Source organism: Mustela putorius, unplaced genomic scaffold, assembly GCF_011764305.1.
Source record: "Mustela putorius furo isolate JIRA1106 unplaced genomic scaffold, ASM1176430v1.1 tig00000135_pilon_pilon_pilon, whole genome shotgun sequence".
In the NCBI taxonomy this organism is placed as follows: Eukaryota; Metazoa; Chordata; class Mammalia; order Carnivora; family Mustelidae; genus Mustela; species Mustela putorius.
In genome coordinates this window covers 1540730-1549479 of record NW_025421292.1, presented here as the reverse complement: position 1 = coordinate 1549479, position 8750 = coordinate 1540730, and positions in this window count along the sequence as shown.

Genomic DNA, 8750 nt, shown 5'->3' with positions numbered 1-8750 from the left:
ATTCAGAACATTCCATCCTAAAACAACAGAATACACATTCTTTTCAAGTGCACATGGAACACTTCCAGAATACATCACATGTTTAGGCCACAAAATAAGTCTCAACAAATTGAAAAAGACTGAAGTCATACCATGCATCTTTTCCAGCCACAGTGCTATGAAACTAGAAATTAATCACAAGAAAAAAAGCCTTGAAAGAGCTCAAATACATGGAGGTTACGTAACATGCTGCTAAAGAGTGAACAGGTCAACCAAGAAATTAAAGAAAGAATAAAAAAATACATGAACACAAATGAAAATGAAAACACAATGGTCCAAAATCTTTAGGATTCAGTAAAAGTTGTTTTAAGAGGGAAGTTTATAACCATATAGGCATACCTCAAGAAGAAAGAAAAATCTCAAAAAAACTTCACATTATCTCTAAAGGAGTTATGAAAGAACAACAAACAAAACTCAAAACCAGTTAGAAGGAGGAAAATAATAAAGATTAGAACAGAAATAAGTGAAATAGAAAGTAAACATACAATAGAACAAATGAATGAAACCAGGAACTGTTTTTTTTGAAAGATCAACAAAATAGATAAACCTTCAACTAGACTCATAAAAAAAGAGAGAGAGGACTCAAGCAAAATCAGAAATGAAAGAGGAGAAATAAAAACCAACACCGCAAAAATACAAAGGAATATAAGAAAATATTATGAAAAATTGTATCCCAATGAATTTGACAACCGAGAAGAAATGAATAAATTCCTAGAAACATATAAACTATCAAAACGGAATCAGAATGAAATAGAAAATCTGAACAGATCAATTATCAACAATAAAATTGAGTTAGTAATCAAAACACTCCCAACAAACAAATGTCTTGGACCAGATGGCCTTATAGGGGAATCCTGCCAAATATTTAAAGAAGAGCTAATACCCATTCTCAAAACATTCCAAAAAATAGAAGAGGAAGAAATCTTCCAAATTCATTCTGGGAGGCCAGCATTATCCTGGTACCAAAACCAAATAAAGACACTACAAAAAGAGAGAACTATAGGCCAGTATCTCAGATGAACATAGATGAGAAATTCCTTAACAAAATATTAGCAAACTGAATCCAATGATACATTAAAAGAATCCTTCACCACTACCAAATGGGATTTATTCCTGGGTTGCAAGTGTGGTTCAATATTTGCAAATCAATCAATGTGCTATATTACATCAATAAGAGAAATATAAAAAACGTATGATCATTTCAATAGATGCGGAAACAGCATTTCGTTAAGTAAAACACCCATTCATGACAAAAACCCTCAAAAAGTGGGGATAGAGGTAACATAATAAAGGCCATACATGAAAAAACCACAGCTAACATCATACTCAGTGGTAAAAAATGGAGAATTTTCCTCCTAAGATCAGGAACAAGGATATCCACTCTCACTACCTTTATTCAGCATAGTATTGGAATCCTAGCCATCATAGTCACTCAAGAAAAAGGAATAAAATATACCCATATTGCTAAGGAGAAGTAAAATGGTCACTATTTGCAGATGACATACTACATACAGGAAACCTGAAAGATTGCACCAAAAAAAACCTGCCAGAAACTGAGAAATTCAGTAGAATTGATAAATAAATTCATCATACTCAATGATAGAAAACTGAAAGCTTCCCTCCTAAGATCAGGAACAAGTATGTCTACTCTCACCACTTTTATTCAAAATAGTACTGGATCAGCCATAAAAAAAAAATGAAATCTTGTCTTTTGCAAAAACATGGATAGATCTAGATGTTAGTGCTAAGTAAAGTCAATCAGAGAAGGACAAATACCATGTGATTTCACTCATGTGGAATTTAAGAAACAAAACAAATAATCAAAGGAGAAAAAAGAGAGAGACAAACCAAGACACAGGCTCTTAACCTTAGAAAACAAACGATGGTTTGGGTTGGTGGGGGATGGGTGAAATAGGCGATGGGGATTAAAGAGGGCACTTGTGATGAGCACCAAGTGACACATAGAATTGTTGATCACTATAATTGTACACCTGAAACTAATATAACACTATGTAAACTATAAAGAATTTAAAAAGGAACATAAAAAAAAAAAAAGTTAACAAAATATGGCCACATTAAAATTAGAAACTTTTGTCAAAGTACACCTGAAGAAAGAAAACCCAAAAGCCACAAACTAGATTTGTTTGTATCACACATAATTTACACAGGATTACATCCAGAACATTTAACAATAATCCAAGAGAAAAATAGTCGAAAGATGTGAATAGGCATTTTACAAAAAAGGAAATATAAATGATAATAAATATATTAAAAAGTATGTATATTCACCATAGTTATAAAAAATGGTGAATTACAAATGCTTTTGAAATCATATTTATAAATCACTAGATAGACAAAACCCAAAGTACTTAACATTAACAAGTTTACTTGGCCAGGGACTCAGGATGCCAAAGTGAGAGATGTTTACATTGGCTTTCTGCCAAAGCCAGAAAGAAGGTGCTAGGTCCAAGGATTGAAAAAAGTGCCCAAGAACAAGCAGGGCACCAAATCTGAAAGCAAAGAGTAAGAAAAACGTTTTGGGGATTGAAATGAGATAACCAGACAATCAAGATTAAATGACCCAGAGGCAGAAACTTTTGAACTCAGAAATAGGCCTGGTTTGCTGATGGATTTCTAGCACAGTTTGCTGGGAACTCTGACCAATGATGAAAGAGATTGTGTCTCTCCTGGAATTGGCAGAGTTAGAATCAAAGAAAATTAAATTTAAGGCACGGCTGAGGAGGGGGCAACAGAGGGTGAGATGCAAGTGTCCTAAGCCAGGGTCTAATAGGACGTATGCAAAGATTAAACAGCTGTCCAGTCCAGGCAGATTTTAGATCCCAAGGGCAATAAATCTGTGGGGTTATAGTCGTACCCAGCCATAAGGAGGTGAATCTGGCCATGGATTTCAAAGGATCTCTGCAAGATGGTACAGGTGGTTGTGAGAACCCAAATCTGGCCTTTAGGGAAAAGAAACAGCATATCACAGGTGAAAATATTCAGATCTCACACCTATTGGCCATATCAGAGCTGGGGATGGACTAGAATAAAATAAATGGACAGTACAGAGGCAGCCTGGTCAAACATGCTGGAGATTAGGTAAGGATGCTATAGCCCACTTCCGTTAACTCCTTTTTTCAGAATGCACTTGCCTCATTTTATCCAGGGAGACTTAAGGAGAGGAATGTGTGTAGATCCAATGCATATTACTATAATGTTACTACACCTATGTTGTCAGTGTATCTCCTCTCCAAATTCTATAATTCCCAACCATAAAGGACCTCAGTAGTTCAATTTCAGTAGTCTTATATAAATGGATGCGGGTCAGTTTACAGAAAAGCAGGCCACAGGAGATGGTAAGTAGAAAAACATTGCTTAAAAAAGCGTGATATGTATCACCTGGCATCACGAAGAAATTAAATCATAGACTGAGCTAGTTCATAAATATTTGTAGCCACAAATGGGCTACAGCATTTGAATTCTCAGCTTAGTAACATTTCCTTTTGCCCTTCAGGGTCAGACTGATATTGAGTGTGATTCTCTACTACCACCTAGTGGAAATTCCATCTTTTGAAGAAGCTCTTCCTTCCTTCCTTCCTTCCTTTCCCTTCCTTTCCTTCCTTCTTTCTTTCCTTTCCTTCTTTTCTTTCTTTCTTCCTTCTTTTCTTTCTTTTCTTTCTTTCTTTCTTTTTTTTTCTTTCTTTCTTTCTTTCTTTCTTTCTTTCTTTCTTTCTTTTTCTTCTTCTTCTTCCTTCCTTCCTCTCTCTTTCTTTCTTTTAATAATTATGTTATATTAGTCACCATACAGTACATCATTAGTTTTTTATGTAGTGTTCCATGATTCATCATTTGCATATAACACCCAGTGCTCCAAGAAATCCATGCCCTCCTTAATACCTGTCCCTAGGCTCACCCATCTACCCTGCTCCCTTCCCCTCCAAAACCCTCAGTTTGTTTCCTGGAGTCCATAGTCTCTCATGGTTCTTCTCCCCCTCTGATTTACCCCTCTTCATTTTCCCCATCCTTCTCCTAATGTCCTCCATGTTATTCCTTATGTTGCACAAGTAAGTGAAACCATATGACAATTGACTCTCTCTGCTTGACAAATTTCACTCAGGATAATCTCCCGTTCCATCCATGTTGATGCAAAGCTGGGTATTCATCCTTTCCGATGGCTGAATAATACTCTTTTGTGTATACGGACCACATCTTCTTTACCCCTTTGTCTGTTGAAGGACATCTCAGCTCTTTAAAAACAGTTTGGTTATTGTGGACATTGCTGCTATGAACATTGGGGTGCATATGGTCCTTCTTTTCATTACGTCTGTATATTTGGGATAAATACCTAATAGGGCAATTGCTGGGTCATAGGGTAGCTCTATTTTTAACTTTTTGAGGAACCTCCACACTGTTTTCCAAAGTGGCTGCACCAACTTGCCTTCCCACCAGCAGTGTAAGAGGGTTCCCCTTTCTCCACATCCTCTCCAAAATTTGTTTCCTGCTTTGTCAATTCTTGCCATTCTAACTTGTGTAAGGTGGTATCTTAATGTGGTTTTGATTCGAATTTTCCCGGCGGCTAATGATAATGAACATTTTTTCATGTGTCTGTTAGCCATATGTATGTCTTCTTTGGGGAAGTGTTTTGTTCATGTCTTCTGCCCATTTTTTGACTTATTTGTTTATTGGATGTTGATTTGAGAAGTTCTTGTTTTTTTAAGACAATTCAGTTTTCTTATTTTTTTAAATATTTTCATCTTATTTATTTGACATACAGAGAGAGATCACAAACAGGCAGAGAAGCAGGTAGAGAGAGACCTGAGCTGAAGGCAGAGGCTTAACCCACTGAACCACCCAGGAGCCCTGAGAAGATCTTTATATATTTATATCTTTAATATATTTTGGATATCAGCCCTTTATTTTGTCATTTGCAAATATCTTCTCCCATTCCGTGGGCTGTCTCTTTGTTTTGTTGGCTGTTTCCTTTGCTGTGTAGAAATTTAAAGTCCTATTTTCTTAGAATTTAAAAAAATTACACAGTAAATACCTGAACTCATTTTTGTTATACAGTGTTTCAAAACCATACAGAATGGTATAAGGCAGGTATATATGGCAGGAAAAATTCTAGGATGTCAACTGAGGATTGTTTTGTCATTCTGCTTTCCAGGCAGAATAAGACATTTCCCCTTCATGCCTTGGGTGACCACAGCAGAACAATGATGATCAAAAGATACAGCTCTTGCATTTAAAATTTGCTTTTAAACACCGTGGTAGAGGCAAGAGGAAAGAAAGGCCTTGATTAGTAAATGTCTGAGCCGGTGCTTATGCCATAAATTAACAGATTTGTGAAGGACTCTTGAAGAAGTCAGAGCCAGTTTTCCCTGCTTTGGAGCTGATACAGAATCTGTGGGCTGGGGTGAGGGTGCCAGTCTGAGGGTGTTTGTGCCCTATAATCCTTTAAAACTGTGTCGGGGTGCCTGGGTGGCTCAGGGTCCTCTCAGGATCCTGGGATCGAGCCCTACATCAGGCTCTCTGCTCAGCAGGGAGCCTGCTTCCCGCTCCTTCCTCTGCCTGCCTCTCTATCTACTTGTGATCTCTCTCTCTTTCTGTCAAATAAATAAATAAAATCTTTAAAAAAAAACTGTCAGAGATGATCAGTCATCCCCACATTCAGATAGTTGGCATAAGAAGATGGGCCCCCGAGGGGGTGTATTGTCTCTGTTATACAAATTTGAACAGAATAATGATATTTCCAAAAGTTTCTAAAACTGTCTTTGCTTAATATTCAATAGACTGGGCTGTCATCTGTGCTGGAGAAGGAAAAATCCTGGCAAGGAAAGGAATACGGAGTTTTTGAGAGGCAGGGTGCCGGATGCTCAGGCACCATGATCAAGAATCACCCTAATTACTCTTTAGCGATGGGTAGAAGGAAGTTGACTTGTACTTCTGTGAAGCCAGTAAGAAGTCAGCCAGGTGCCTTACTTCGGTTTCTCTCCCCCCTCCCCCCTTTCTGCCCTTCCTTCCTTCCCTTCTTGCTTCCTTTTCCTTGCTCTCTCCTCCTCCCCCAGTTTCTTTCTTTCTTTTTAATATTTTTATTTATTTATGTGTGTGTGTGAGCACGAGAGAGAAACCATGAGCAGGGGGGAGAGGCTGAAGGAGAAGGAGAAGAAGACTCCCCACTGAGCAGGGAGCCAAATTTGGGACTCGATCCCAGAACCCTGAGATCACGATCTGAACCTAAGGCATAAGGCAGATGCTTAATGGACTGGGCCACTCAGGTGCCCATCCCCCCCCCCCTACCTTTCTTTTTGGTGGGCAGTAAAGCAATGTTTATTGATCTATAGTACAAAGCTCCTGAAGACGGAGGGGACTTGAGAGGATTGCCTCTTACTTTGGTTTCTACCAGAAACAGTTCCTGAGTCAAGGACATGAGTGAAGGCAGATGCGTGAAACTTCAGTAGCAGACTGGGGAGAAGCTAGACAGGGAAGGGAGGGCAGCCAGCAAACGGTGAATGACTGGAGCTGAGTACCGTAGGGAACTCTGGGAAATGATGGGGACCTCATGCCTCAGAGTCATCCCTGCTGAGGAACAAGGGATCTAACTTCCATCAGTCGTGGTTGAAAACTGCTTCCTTTCCCTTCTAGTTCACTGTGAGTGGGGTCAGTGACCTTTGGAGAAAATCTTCAGGAAAGAGATGGAAATGCTACAAGTAGGAGCCAGCCAGTGTGTAGTGCAGGGGTAAGGCCTAAGAAATTTGTGGGCAGGCAGTGGTAGAATTGGGCAACCCCTGTTTTGTTTCTAGTTGGAAAACCCTTGGAGCGTCCTATGGCCTCGAACTTCCATATTCTCTGCCATCAGAATCAAAGGATTTCCTATTTTCATTTTCTTCAGTTGTGCCCAAGTCTTCAATACAATCATTAAATGTTCAAGTCCCCACCTTAGAAATCCCTTCCTTAATAAGGAGTAGCCCTAGGGCCAAAATATGAGACCTAATTTGCTCCAGCCGCCATAACAAAGTCCTACAGACTGGGAGGCTTACACAGCAGAAGTTTATTTTCTCATAGTTGTGAAAGCTGGAAGTGTTCAAAGTGTGTCAGTGCGGTTGGTCTCCTCTGAAGCCTCTTGCCTTGGCTTGGAGATGGCCATCTTCTGTATCTTCACATGGCCTTCCCTCTGTGTATGGCTGTGTTCTAAACTCTTCTCCTTATTAAAGGACATCAGTCATATTAGATCAGGTCCTACCCTCTGGATAGAATCCTGACTCTGCACGAGGCACTGTGTGACAACTTCTTCCAACCCCTGGGGCTGGGAAGAAGTGATTCATTATTGATGGGGGGATAGAAGACTATGTCTCCATTAACATTATGGGGGTTGGGGTTTGGGCACCCATTCCCCTCCAAGAAGGGATGAACATTAAGTTTCCCTACTCACTTTCACTGACATCACCCTGGTGTGTTTGTGTTATGTTGGAGGGTTGGAAGTCTGAGTTTTTTCTCAGCTGGCCTTTGCTGGTGTTTAGTGGGTTTGGCTGGAGTAGAGCAATTGTCTAAAATTTTCTGCCTTGCTAGGCTGCTCCCACCTCTTCCCCAGCCATTCCTGTTAACTCTCTCTTTCCCATGTTTTCTGGGTTGTTGGCTTTTTAAGTCTGAGATACTTAAGGCAAAAACAAGGGAATCTCAGGGACCTCATCATCGTGTGATGATTCCTTGGGTCCTGAAGTAGCAATAGCGAGCCCCCCGTCTGCTTTCCTCTCTATCTTTTGGGGTCTTTCTTATACTTGTTTTTATGTCCATGGGCTAATTGTATTTAGTAGGAGGAACAGGAAAAAGTACATCTACTCTATCTCTTCAAAGTGGAATTCTTCTCCCCATATGTTTTTGAAGTTGACAAGGAAATTCTCATTGTTTAAATATAATGTAATTTAAGTTTATGGGCAATATTGGCATTTAGAAAATAAAAAACTGTTACAAATCATTTAAAAAATGTATCCAACTCTCCCCTTCGGATCAGGTCATGACCCCCCCAGTCCTGGGATTCAGGCCCATGTTGGGCTCTCCACTTAGCAGGGAGCCTGCTTCCTCCTGTCTTTCTTCTCTGCTTGCCTCTCTGCCTACTTGTGATTCTCTCTCTGGTCAAATAAATAAATAAAATCTTAAAAAAAAATGTATCCAAGATTTTATACCCGGAAACTGTTTCCTAAATATAAAGACATTTTTTACTTTGTTTTTCTTTTCTCCAATTTTTATTCTCAGCTTGCCTAACTTTATTTTTTTATTTTTATTTATTTTTATAAACATATATAGAGATCATATGATAGTTGTCTTTCTCTGCTGCTTACTTATTTCGCTAAGCATGATATGCTCTAGTTCCATCCATGTTTGTTGCAAATGGCAAGATTTCATTTCTTTGGATGGCTGCATAGTATTCCATTGGTGTATATATACCACATCTTCTTGATCCATTCATCTGTTGATGGACATCTAGGTTCTTTCCATAGTTTGGCTATTGTGGACATTGCTGCTATAAACATTCGGGTGCACGTGCCCCTTTGGATCACTACGTTTGTATCTTTAGGGTAAAATACCCGTAGTGCAATTGCTGGGTCATAGGGCAGTTCTATTTTTCAACATTTTGAGGAACCCTCCATGCTGTTTTCCAGAGTGGCTGCACCAGCTGGCATTCCCCACCAACAGTGTAGGAGGGTTCCCCCTTT